The 13,434-nt window shown below is 43.8% G+C and overlaps 1 protein-coding gene across 1 annotated transcript in view; it reads right to left on the bottom strand.

The window, feature by feature from the left end:
- The window catches only part of ATP8A2 (ATPase phospholipid transporting 8A2), a 464,367-nt gene that overhangs the window by 361,120 nt on the left and 89,813 nt on the right, over nucleotides 1-13,434 (bottom strand). The window lies entirely within an intron of this gene.

Below are 13,434 nucleotides of genomic sequence, written 5' to 3'. Positions count from 1 at the left end.
AGGAACTTTCCCCTAGGCAAAACTATGCAAACTAAGGAGACAATTGTCTTTTCAAGAAGAATGGACAGCCTTTTCCCAAGATGCATTAACTTCAGAGAGACTAGTTCTGAGGCAGCTTCTGATGGGATGCAAGCTGGGCTGACTTTCGCTCACCTTCCTTTCACTCCACCCATTTTAGTCTGCGGCATACTCTAGGAGCAGCTAACCTGTCCGTGCTCTCTCCTTCAGAAGAATGTTGGCTTCCCACTGAATGTGTATTATTTGCCCTTGAGGAGATAAGCTCTGGAGAAGGTTCACTCCCAGTTGGTGAAGAGCCCGTGAGAGCTTTCTCCCCCACTGGTACAGGCTGGCCTGTTTCTGGCGCCAACTCCTCTACTTCAGAGTCTGATTCTGATTGATCACCTGAAACAACTTCTTCCAACCCAGGGGGGGCAGGCTAGACATGAGAGTTTCTCTCCTAAAACTGCGAAATGGGACAGCCTCTCCCTCTAGTGTCCTCTTCCCCTCATTCTTCTGCAATTCTCTATGTCCCAATCCACCTTTTCTAGTTATCCCCACCCCAACTCTGCTTCACCCAATTTCTTGGGTTTTTGCCTTCTATATGCTGCATATCTCCCTAGGACACGAACAGCTCAGCTTATGGCAGGCAGGGATTCAGAAGGAGGGCAGCTCATCCAGCAACAAGCAGAGACTCTTGCCATTGGCAAAGGCAAGCAACAACCCTTATTTTGTATTTTCATTTATTTAACGTATTTCTTTTCCTCATCCCCCTCAATCATGAGGATGCCCACGGGTGATAACAATATAAAAACATAAAGTCATTCAGATAAAAACACAGTCTTGATTGTTAGAGCCAACAAGCTAGAAAAGAGGTGAGCTCATGTCAGGCCTGCATAATTGCCTTTGTTTGTTTTAGTAGAACCTGAATTTCCATCAGAGCCATGTGCAAAAAACCTTGATCTCCATCAGCCGGAGCCATGTGCAAAAATACTGGACATATAGTAAGAATTAGGGAACAGGGTGCCTCTGAACACTTGTTCAGTCCAAGAATTTTTGATCAGTATCACAAGCTCAAAAGTCCTTTCATACCAAAATTCTGTACCTCAAGCCTTTTCAGCAACAAAATATAGGGTGGAGGGTGGAGTCTTTTTAAATGAATTTATTGCCAGACAATTGGGAGTCAGAAACACTTGCCAACGTTCTGCAAATCACCTGGAGATATGCCAGCGGATTCTGATCTACCTTCCAGCCACCTCTGTGATAGAAAAGTCTGAAGGCTAAGAATATCCCTTCTAAAGTGACAAGTAAAGTTCAGCACCATGGACAGTTCTCGATGCAGTTACCTTGATCTCCTTCATTCCACCTTCCCCACTGTGGTGCCCCCTCCAGATGTGTTGGACTACACAAGCTGGGGGATGCTAGAAGTTATAGTCCATTATAGCTGGAGGAACCAGGTTGGGGAAGGCTGCCTTAGTTGTACATTATGTATATGCATCTTTATGTCCTGCACATTATTTTGATGAAAACAGCACCCTTGTGTCAGGTTCTCTCCCTTCTGCACAGAGGAGGCATGAGACAAACACACTGAGGGATTCCCTGCCCCCTCTATATCAGTCATTGGCTGCTGCTAATAAGGACAGGAAAGCTCACATCAGTCTTCCAAAACCTTGTTCCCTCCAGATGTTTTGGACTTCAGCTCCTATCAGCCCCAGCCAGCCTGGCCAATGGTCAGGAATACTGGGAATTGCAGCCAAAAACATTTGGAGGGCACCAGGCTGGGGAATTCAGGCTTCTATGATTGTTCGTGCACGTTAAGAGACGGCGGGGGGTAGAACACATCACATGCTAGGCAACACTTCTAGTCCTGGTCTTGGAGACAACATGAATAACAATGGTGGTGGAAAACAAACAGTTCTCCAACAGCATTTTCAGAATGCACCTTTCAACATAGGAACAGAGGATGCTGCCTTATACTGAGTCGGACCATCAGTCCATCTAGCCCAGTATTTTCGACACTAGCTGGCAGCAGCTCTCCAGGGTTTCAGGCAAGTGTTCATAGAGTCATAGAATAGTAGAGTTGGAAGGATCCTATAAGAGTCCAACCCCCTGCTCAGTGCAGGAATCCACCTTAAAGCATCCCTGATGGATGGCTGTCCAGCTGCCTAGGTCATTGGTTCCATTGTCATACTGCTCTAAAAGACAGTAAGTTTTTTTCTGGTGTCCAGCCGGAATCTGTGTGGCTCACCCCAATTTCCAATCTCAAGCAAGGGGGCTTATTAATATAAACATGCAGCTTCTTCTGTAATGTAAATGTGTAACTCCTTGTCTATAGAAGAGAGGAGGTGGGCCATACATATATAGGCTCTCTGGTGTATCCTTAAGGAAGTTCAGAAGAGTACTTGAAGAGTGCTATCATGTTTCCCCTCGGTCTTCTCTTCTAAACATGCCCAGTTCTTTCAGTCTCTCCTCATAGGGCTTTGATTCCAGACCCCTGATCATCTGCACTGCCCTCCTCTGAACACGCCCCAGCTTGTCTGCATCCTTCTTGAAGTGTGGTGCCCAGAACTGGACACAATACTCAAGATGAGAACGGAACCACGATTTGGAATCTATACTTCTATTAATGCAGCCCATTTGCCTTTTTTACAGCCACATCACACTGTTGGCTAATATTCAGTGTTTTTACAGCCCTTCCTGGAGATGCTGAGGATTGGAGCTCAGATCTTGCATTTGCAAAGCACTGAGCTACAGCCCTTTCCCTAAATGTCATGACTCACTGAAACAAAACCCCAATTTATTATGAAAATTGTGTCCCAGATCTGGCAGGCCAATCTTCCTGTAATGTTGCCTTAAGTGTGATTTATACTTTTGACCTCCTAAATACCTTCAGGCATTCACATGTCCAATTTTCACTATCAGAAAAAAAACATCCCAGGGCTATTTCACTCCAATGAGCTGACAAAAATCATCAAAAGTAAGGAGAGAATCACAAAAGACCAGTTGTCACCAATAATTTCTGTTTGAAATTATTTTCATATAAACTTTTTTTAAAAGAAAACAACCAACCTCACATCTTGGAATGAACCAAATTTAAGATCGGGAAAAATTACAAATGAAGAGAAACTAAAATGGACAGATTCATTTGAATTAGTCAGGATGGAAGTGGACAGAGAAGAGCAGGAAATTGACTGGGGTCAGGGGAATGCAATTGGGTCCCGTCCCCCCCCACAGACACACACATGTTCCAGCACTCAGCAAAGCTTTCTGGAAACATCCAAAGGTGCCAGAATGCAGGAAAAAGCCAGAACATGATGCACAAGGTTAAGTCGCATTCTGGCTCATTAAAAGGATTTTTTCTTAAGGGGAAAAATAGAAATGATCACTACTTGGCAATCCTGGCTGATGGTCAAAGGACAACTGAATTCAAGAGAGAATGGTAATATTGGGAAGGTTGTGTGGTGATCCAGGGAAGCTCCACGGGTCAGATTGGGTACCCCACTGGATTGGATCAGCCCTGAAGGCCTGAAAGGACTGTCATGTTAAAAACGTAAGAAGAACTATGCTGGATCAGACCAAGGAACCATCAGGTCCAGCGTTCTGTTCTCACAGTGGCCAATCAGCTGTCGAAGGGAAGCCGACAAACAGGACATCAGTGCAATAGCATCCTCCCACCCTGCACACAGAGGTAGCACACGGCCATCAGGACCAGTAGCCATTGATAGCCTTCTCCTCCAGGAATTTGTTTGATCCCTTTTTAAAGCCATCAAAATTGGTGGTCATCATTACGTCTTGGGGCAATGTTCACTGCTCCAGAATCTGTTTACAGAACACAATTTTTTTGTATAAAATAAAAAAATATAAATGTTGGGGGCTGCATCCTAGCATGGGGGCACATCCCAAGTCCCATTCACACACACACTTTCTGCAAATGTCCACACACACACACATACTGAATTGGGTTTTTTAAAAGCCTGATGGCAGTGGGAGATGGAAGATTTTTCACATGGGAATGGGGAGATTCCTAGTTTTTGGGAGGGGTGGTTATTCCTTCCTTGCTCAGCAGTACCCCTGGAAAATGTCCCCTAGGCCTAATCTACACCAAGCATGATATTGCACTACGAAAGCGGTATGAAAGCAGTATATAAAAGGCAGCAGCCACACCAAGCAGGATATAGAAGTATGAAAGCAGTATATGGTATGTGTCAATAGGCCCTAACAGTTGTCAGTGCACTTCAACACCGCTATAAAGCAGTAGTGTGGCTCCTGCCTTTTATATACTGATTTCATACCACTTTGAGAGTGCTATATCCTTAGTGTAGATTAGGCCCTAGCCTGCAATTACACTTTTTAAAAAGCCTCCATTGGCACCAACTGAAGATTTGTAAAAGCCTGGGGATGGGTGGGCAAGGGAGCAGGGAAAGTCTCTTATCTCCGAGATAAGAGCTTTCCTGATGTGAGGGAAGAGAGGGCGGGGCCTGGGGGAAAAGCTGGTGGGCCAGATGGGGACCCACATGGGCTGTAGTCAGCCCAAAGCCAGAGGTTCCCCAGAGGACAGTAGGAATATGTCTGTGCCTCAGATTAAAAAAATCACAGCCTCTTGGTTGCTATCCCTAAATGCAACCTACATACAGGGCAATGCAAATTTTCACAGCAGTTCAAGAAATCCCAGAAATTACTGTCAAACAGTATTTGTGAGTTTCTTGCTCACAAGGTATCCTATATATCAAATTATTGCTAGTTTTGAGATTCCTGTTGGAATTAGTATGTCTGGTGCAGCTGAAGTAAATGCCCCTGCCAAAAAAACCAAACCCAAACACCTTGCATTGCATTGTTTCAATCTGTTTGGTACCCTTTTATTTCCCAGTTACTGCTTCCCAGAGACTTCTGAGCACTGTTCTCTGTCTTCTTTACCTTCACTGTCCTTGACCTAGCTCGCTCACATTTAATCCTATTGGCTAGGTTGACACCACATGATTTTGTTTATAGAGACACCCATGAAATGTCACATTAGGCGTCATGGGGGAGGGAATTTCATGAGTCAATCAGATTAAATGGCAATCAGGGCAAGTGAGGGCAAAGACAATGAAGGCAAAGACATTGAGGGGAAAGACGAGGAAGAAAAATCACTGTGAGAAGCAGCAGCCTGGTGAAACAAATGAAAATGAATGGTACTAAAACAACTCAAATGTATGGAATGAATGTCAAAAAAATTGCCCCAAATTAAAGATGCTTTTCAACATTCACAAAATGAATACAAAACTAGGGAAGTGCTCTTGGCTCAGCCTCATATGAACCAATCCTTCGAAAAGGTCACTCTCAAAGAACTGAGCTTTTTCATTCCCATTCTTCCTACCCATTGTTTGAAGTCTGCAAACCACGTAAAGCTTATAACTTCTCCAAAGCTGTTGATGTCACTCTCAGAGGCTGCCTTCCCCAAAATTCTGCAAGGAAATTGAGGACTAGCTTCCTTTTGCCCGTAGTGACTGAGAACACAATCTCTGCCAACATTTTCAAGTTACCAGGTGGGTGAGAATGGAAAAAAGGGGTATTTAAAATGAGCTGCATTGCAAGAGAATGATCTCCTACTGGCAGACTTTAAGTAATGCAGCCTTTTCCAACCTGGAGCCTTCCAGAGGTGTTAGATTACAACTCCTATCATCCCCAGCCAGCATGCTGAGAGTTGTATCCAACACATCAGGAGTACACCAGGTTGGTGAAAGTTGAAGCAATGAGTGAAGCCTGTCTATGCTCTAAAATAAAACTCCTAAATGCATCATCATCATCATCATCATCATCATCATCTTAATTTGTATGCTGATTTTCTACAAAATGTATTTAAATTTTTTTAAATATCCATAGCAATTAATTTGAAAATATCCATAGCTATTAATACATCTGAAATGCATATATATGAAAGTACAACTACTTAGCAATAATATATAGGCTTCAACAAAAGTGGACCAGATATCCAAATAAGTATCCATTTGCTATATGCCACCCCTCTATATCCTTTCAGATGCTGAAAGTGTTACACAGTGCTTGCTCGACTGCTTTATCGGAGGTGAGTGTTTACACTTCAAGTGTTGCCATATCAGTCTTTTTGCTGCCAAGAGGGTGCAGAAAATTTCCACAAAGCAGGTAAATAATTTAAACAGCATGTACATCAGAGAATATTAAAGACTGTTCCAATACAAAATCCATTAGTATAATAACCTCCTCCCCAAAAGACACAACTACTGGACATTGCCAGTAGTTGCGTCTCGCTACCACGAGATGGAGTGATGGCCACCAATTTGGATGGCTTTAAAAGGGGGTTGGATAAATTCCTGGAGGAGAAGGCTATCAATGGTTACTAGCCCTGATGGTTGTGTGCTATCTCCAGTATCCAAGGCAGTAAGCCTGTGTGCACCAGTTGCTGGGGAACATGGGTGGGGTGGGAGGGTGCTGTTGCACCATGTCCTGCTTGTGAGTCCCTGGTCGACAGCTGGTTGGCCACTGTGTGAACAGAGTGCTGGACTAGATGGACCCTTGGTCTGATCCAGCATGATCTCATGTTCTTATATGTTTAAAAGGAAGATTAGCTGTACTGCACTTCCAGCAATTAGCTAAATTAAACAATCCCTTATTAAAAAGACACTGCGGTGTCCAATAGACATGAAACAACCATTTTAGCTGAATAAGATGCAGCCTCAAATCCACAGATGCAATAGGTATAGACGCCAAAGCGGTGAGCTACTGATTCGGCTGGATGGGACAACTGAATTCCCTATTCCATTCCTGCTTAAAACCCTGTCTACCATATTTATTTGCCAATAACAAGTATTTATTGATCTGGCTCATGTGTTGCTTTGCCTGACCAGCCTCAATAAGTGCTTCCAATAACGAGGGGGGGCTCTGAAGCTGTAAAATTGGTCGGGCCAAACGTAGACACTAACAGATGCTGTAAGCGGAAGAATTCCCAGTCAGCCAAAGCAGGCAAGTCATATTTGACCGGCAAGATAGAAAATGACAAAAGCTCATCCTCGGCACCCACCAGTTGATCCAAAGCAATCCCACAAAATGTGCTGAAAGCTGCTCCCAACAGAACAACAATATCAAAACAAGAACGCCTGTCAATACACCAATTGCAATAATACGTCATAACAATAACAACAACCTAAAAGAGTCATTTCACTAATGCGAACATTTTAAATTCAATATGAAATAAGCAACATCAACCATTAACACACGCTGTCAATTGCGATTATTTGTCAGGAAAGTGTCAGCCAGAGCCAATTACACCAAATTACACTGAGAAATAAACAAGCCACACAACCAGCAAACAGCTCCCTGAAACTGGCAAGTCCAGCAACCAGATTTCTTACAAGGCAGGGCAGCTGATCCCTCTCATGCTCCCAGACTCTCATTGTGAAGCAGTTCTTAGGGCTCCAACAGAGAAAAGGGTGGTGATGTTTAGTCTCTTTCCCTATGTTCTGGTTGTTCCTGCTGCCCCACTGAGGAACTGAAATAGCCAACTGACCCAATCTTGAGAGCAGTCTGTTGGCATGTAAGCAGTGGGATAGATATATCATGTCAACTGAAATATTTGTCATTGCACTGTTAGGGCGCAGCTGGGATGGTGGGCAGCAGAATCTAAAATCCTGGCCTCCAGCTAAAGTGCCTGAGACCGGTGGTTTCTGCTAGGGCAGAGGTGCAGAACCTCAGGGCCCAGGGCCAATTCTGGCCCTCCTGCCATCCCAATCTGGCTCTCCAAGATTTCCCAGATGGCCACATCCTTCCCCTGGTCCCACCCCCTTTCATCAGACCACCAATTATTTGGTAGCTCCCCGGCTTTTGTGCAGTTTCACCACCACCACCCATTCTACATGGTTGAAACACCTCCCCTAAGGCTTAGTTGCTAGCAGGAAGAACAGCCTATTCCCTTTTATACCCAAAGTAGATTCCAGGATCATGTGACTCCTTTGATATTCCAGTTGCACTGGCTACTAATCCATTTCAGAGCTCAATTCAAGGGGCTGGTTATTACCTTTAAAGATCTAATGTTTAGGTTTACCAGTAGGATTGGGTACCTGAAGGACCATCTCCTCTTATGCCTGTCCCTTTAGATCAGGGGTGAGCAGCTTCAGGAGATCCAGGGAACATTTTCACAAAATATGACCCTTTGGGCACTCCAAAACAGTTAGATGCCTTTTCTTTTCCCATTAAAAAAGTCTATTTTATTTTTTTCAAATTCAGTGCACCCCACTCTCCGCTTAAGTGAAGAGGAAGGCCTTTGAATGTCTGAGCACTCCATGTTCAACTGAGATATGCAATACAGGGAAGAACATGGAGCTGAAATATTATTTAAGGTGTGGTTTCCTTTATTTTCCAGCCTCCTATTAATTAGACAGCTTTACCATATGTCATTTTAGCCTACCTCTATTGCCAACACAGCATCAGTTCTCTAAGAAAGCAACCCATTTCTTGACGTTTGTACACAGTGTAGGGATCCCGTTCTGTGTACAAACACAATGATTCTCAGAGCAGAGCTAGAATTCTTCATCTCAGCACATATGGAGGCAAGGCTACACAATGAACTCCAGTCAGCTGAATCATCACAGTGCAGGGGCTCTGTTACTGAAACAATACGAAAGCCCATGAAAGGGAAAAGCTCAGTAAGGGGTTGCTTGTATCCATGGCTAATTGTTGACATCATCAATAATCAGCCTTTTCTGTTGCATATGAGCGTTGGGCCCCTAATACACGAGCGCAGAACCTCTTTCAGACAGTGGGCAAAACTCCATTTTAGAAAAGCTCTCGGGGGCTGTTTTCCAGTGGTAGGCGGAGCAAAAAGCAAAAGAGGGCAGGTCCAAAATACCAGCATATTTTAGCTTAAAGCTCTTACTGCCAGTAACTAGTAAACCTTCAGAGAAGCATGTCAGCCTTTTTGAATGAGGAAAAAACTACATAAAAGCCAAGAAACCACCCAAAGATTGGGGGCTGAAGGAAAGAGCATGGGACTAGGGAAAGGGGGCGGGACCTCCTGGGGAACCCTGGAGATTCTCCACTAATAGCTTCCATCTTTAGAGTGCATTCCTGGTTTCTAGTCTCAAGTAGCTCAACACATTGTCAGTCCGAAATCAGACCCCATAGGTTTTGCGCTATTGTTTGCAGATGCTGGTTAACCTTCCATGAAAGAGAATGAAGGATGGTGAAGTCAAGAGTCTTAGTTGAAGAAATCACTGATCATTGAAGGTGACTCAGCAATTAATAAAAAAGGAGTTTAGATGCTATGCTTAATTAATAAGACAGCATGCTCCCAATTTACAATGAAAGACATACATTTTTGTCATAATTTGCCCAGAACTAAGATAAGGTTTAATTGCCCATTCTAACAGACAGTGCTGTTCATTAATCCAGTGAATTAGCTCATAGAAGTCACTGCTAAATGATTGCCCCAGCCTTTATTCATAAGTATAATCAGATGTTTAGAATATTAAAGGTTAAACCACAAAAATAGCTCAAAACAAGATAACTTGGGTCTCAGTTCTTGGGACTACAGAACAATGTCCCAAAAGATAAAGAGGTTTTGACAGTAGCTTTGTGAAGTCATCTAGCCCTGATGGTTGTGTGCTATCTCCAGTATTCGAGGCAGTAAGCCTGTGCGTGCCAGTTGCTGGGGAACATGGGTGGGAGGGTGCTGTTGCACCATGTCCTGCTGTGTTGTTCCCTGAATGACGGCTGGTTGGCCATTGTGTGGGCAGAGTGCTGGACTAGATGGACCCTCGGTCTGATCCAGCATGGCTCTTCTTATGTTCTTATCTTTTCTTTACTACAGGGAGGGGCCTTGGCTCAGTGGTAGAGCACATGCTTTGCATAAGAAGATTCTACGTTCTAGCCCTGGTATCTCCAGATATGGCTGGAAAAACTCCTGCCTGAATCCCTGGAGAGCTGCTGCCAGTCAGTGTCGACAATACTGGGCTAGGTGGATCCATGGTCTGACTCAGTATAAGGCAGCTTCCTAAGTTGTTAGGTTCCTATCTCCCTTGATCTAATCCTGACTCATATCTTGGAGTTGCCCGGATGCCTTCTATAGGCATTGGGAAAGTATGTCTTTCAGTTACATTTGTCAAAGAAAGGGATGCAGGCAAGGTGGGATGACATTTCCCTCTGAGGGGGAGTAGTTCTTTCAATAGCTAGGATGACTCATCTTATCTCTGACCTCCATGTTACCAAGCTATTCTTACTTCAGAACAAAGCCAAAGTTACAATGCCAGGCATAGCTAATCTAAGCACTTCCAAATAGCTGAGACATCTATAAGAAGCAACACTTCATCCATGGGGGTTAGCAACTAGGTAATATTAAACCTTAATGGTCTCTCTCTCTCTCTTTCTCTCTCTCTCTCTCTCACACACACACACACTCACACAATTATATTTTAGAGTTGGTCAAATGTTCATAGTTCTCTCCACCACCCCACCCTGTAATGCCATTCCACACTTTACAACTGCTTAAACTCAGATAAATCATAGTACCTTCATAACAGAAAGAGGGAACCCAAGTTTGCTGCCCTAATGCTGCACACCTTTACTTGAGAATAAGCACCATTTTCTTTAATGTTATTTCCTTTATTACATTTCTACACTGTCCAATAGCTGGAGCTCTTTGGGCGGTTTACAAAGATTAAAAAACATACATTATACATAGTATTAAATAAAAGCCATTTACAAAAATAAATAAATAACAAAACAAGTATCTGTAATCCGATGTACATAATTAACCGGCTACCTCCTGATTATAATGCATTAAAAAAAATATAAGAAGAAAGGATGCCGTGCTGAGCAGCTTCAGTCCTGGTGGTGCCCCCAGCACACTGTTTGCCCATGCCCCAATTATCTGCTGCTCCCTGGGCTGTCATTTAGGGAGCCTCTGAGTTGTGGGGCCCCGGATTTTGGTGCCAAGGACCAGCCCTAGCTGTACCACTGGGGGTTAGTCTCTCTTCAGCCAAGCTACACAGGGACCAAAGCCACACCGGCCTTGTCCTCTTCCACTGGGGAATGACAGCTTGGCCAAGTGGCAAATGGTGGGTGCATCTGTTAGGGAAGAACTACTTGCTTTTGCAGCCAACCTGGGACAGGTAAATGGGGAAGAGGACCAGATAAAACGAGGAGGGGGGGCGGGACCATGGCTCAACAATAGAGCAGAGGCTTCATATGCAGAAAGTTCCAAGTTCTAATGGTATTGCTGCCTCCTGTTAGAAAGGCAGCCAGCAGAGAAGAAGGGGGGAAAGGCAGAAGAGGATCGTTTACCAGTCCCACATGTACACAAATGCTAAAATGGAGACCACAGCTTTCTTTAGAAAAGGAAAGAAAACAGCTTTACTCACAAATATTCTTGCATATAAACGCAGGTGCAGAGTAGGGTTTCAAACAGAGTTTGTTTGGTCCATTTTGTGTTCCATTACATAGGTCAGGCTGAGAGAAAGGAAGCATCTGTGCTCCCAGCAATAGAGGGGTGGGGTGGTGGTGGTGGTGGTGGAGAGACGACAGGAAACACACTGTATTCTATAGAGATCCTAAGGCTAGCTATGCCCCAAATCCCCGTGCATTAACTAGCTAACTGCAACACTGCCTCTTCCTGTAACTTGAAGACAAGGTCACAATATTCCCAACGAGTTCAATCCTTGGCATCTCCAGGTAGGGCTAGGAAGGAATTGTGCCTGAAACCCTGGACAGTGTTGACAAGAGTGGCCTGATTCAGTATAAGGCAGCTTCCCAGGTTGCTAAGATGCAGCCACCAGTCAGTTTGCTATCCCTGGTTTAAATAATAGCCTCAATGGTATTTGCAAAGGCCACACCATCATCTCCAACTCCTGATGATTCCCTCTCCATCTGTGATATAGGTCAATAGCAGCACTTTTTCATCTTTGCTGTTCAACAGATGATGGTGAAGAAGGGGCAAAAAAATCAAAATATTTTTGACATATTTTCGGCAGTGAGTCATTTATAATAAACGCTGCAACGCAGATCGGTGGCATAACAACGTATGAGCAGATTTCCAAAGAATGTCAGCCGAAGCGACAGCCTCCTAAACATTTTGCTGCATGGCTCAACATATCATTTATTCTCAGAACCATTTGAAAATGAATCTGGAATCAATCTAAATTGTACACTTGGTATGGCCAGCACATTGAGGCCACTTCAGCTGTTGCAATATGGTAAGGCATTTATAAGCAATGGGCCTGTTCAGAAGACACCTTGAACCCTGCTGGTTAAGGCTTTTGGTTAAACAGCAGGGTTTAAGGTGTCTTGGGCGATGCCTTTTGCTAAACCCTGCTCACTCACTAACCACAGTCGGACCATCTGCAGCAGGGTTACTGGCTCTAACCATGGCTTGAAGTGTTGTGTGCGACAGCACAGCTTGTGGTTAGTGCTAACTCCAGAGAACCACAATTTCACTAACCTCAGAGCCTGAAGGGTTGCCTGAACAGGCCCAATACCTTGCAGTGACTTCCTTCATGCCACGCTTAGTGGCCACCTTTCACTCTGCCACATTTGGTGAGCAGCCTGACTTATCTTCCACTTGTTTGTGAAAGTTTTGTCTCCCACATAGCAAGTTAGTATTTTTCCTGCAGCTTTTCACAAGGCAGTAAAAGAAAAACACCCCAAAACAATAGGACCATGATAAATTCCATGGTTAGAGATTTGTTTCGTCTCTCACATTGAAGGTCAGCATTTGAATTACTAAGAGCTATTTCTGCATTGCAAACAATATATAGAGGCCATTAATGTTTTGTTGTTGTTGTTGTTGTTGTTACTGACTTGTTTGGGCAATAAGAAAAAATAAACAAAAGAACCCTAGCAAATTCTGTGGTTTAGAGCATTTTTTGGAAGATTCACGAATGGCTTTTAAGAGGTTTATCACAAGCCAGAGAAAGAATTCAGCTGCCCTCCATGAGTAAGAAATGTTGGTTCAAGTGAGGAAGTTTTGGCTTTAAATTGGTTTTGATGAAGTAATGAAACGGAATATAATCCAGAGATCTCGTCAAAAAATAATAACCATTATTCCACTGGCTACAACTATTATAAATTTTGTTCTATAACAAATACATTGTATTTATATTGTTCAATTACAATTACACCCACTTTATTACTATTTGGTTACATTCCTGCCATTCCCCACCCCCCACCCAGCCCTCGGGCCTTCCAGTGTGTGGCAGATGATTCGGTTGAAGATGAGTTACACGCTGCTTCCTCAGGGGAAGGACAATCCATTCCTTATTTAGGGCCCACCCAGCCCGAGGACACAGCTCTGCCATCATCCTCTGACTCAGAGGATGAGTTGCCAACAAAAGCTCCATCTTCTTAGCCTCATAGTTTACATCTACAAAATCAGGTGATGGCCCTTTAAGAGTCCAGTCAGCTCCTCCACGTTGTCAATCCAAGTACCCGCAA

The sequence above is a fragment of the Elgaria multicarinata genome, chromosome 5, assembly GCF_023053635.1.
Source record: "Elgaria multicarinata webbii isolate HBS135686 ecotype San Diego chromosome 5, rElgMul1.1.pri, whole genome shotgun sequence".
In the NCBI taxonomy this organism is placed as follows: domain Eukaryota; kingdom Metazoa; phylum Chordata; class Lepidosauria; order Squamata; family Anguidae; genus Elgaria; species Elgaria multicarinata.
This window is presented reverse-complemented; position numbering and strand designations above follow the sequence as displayed.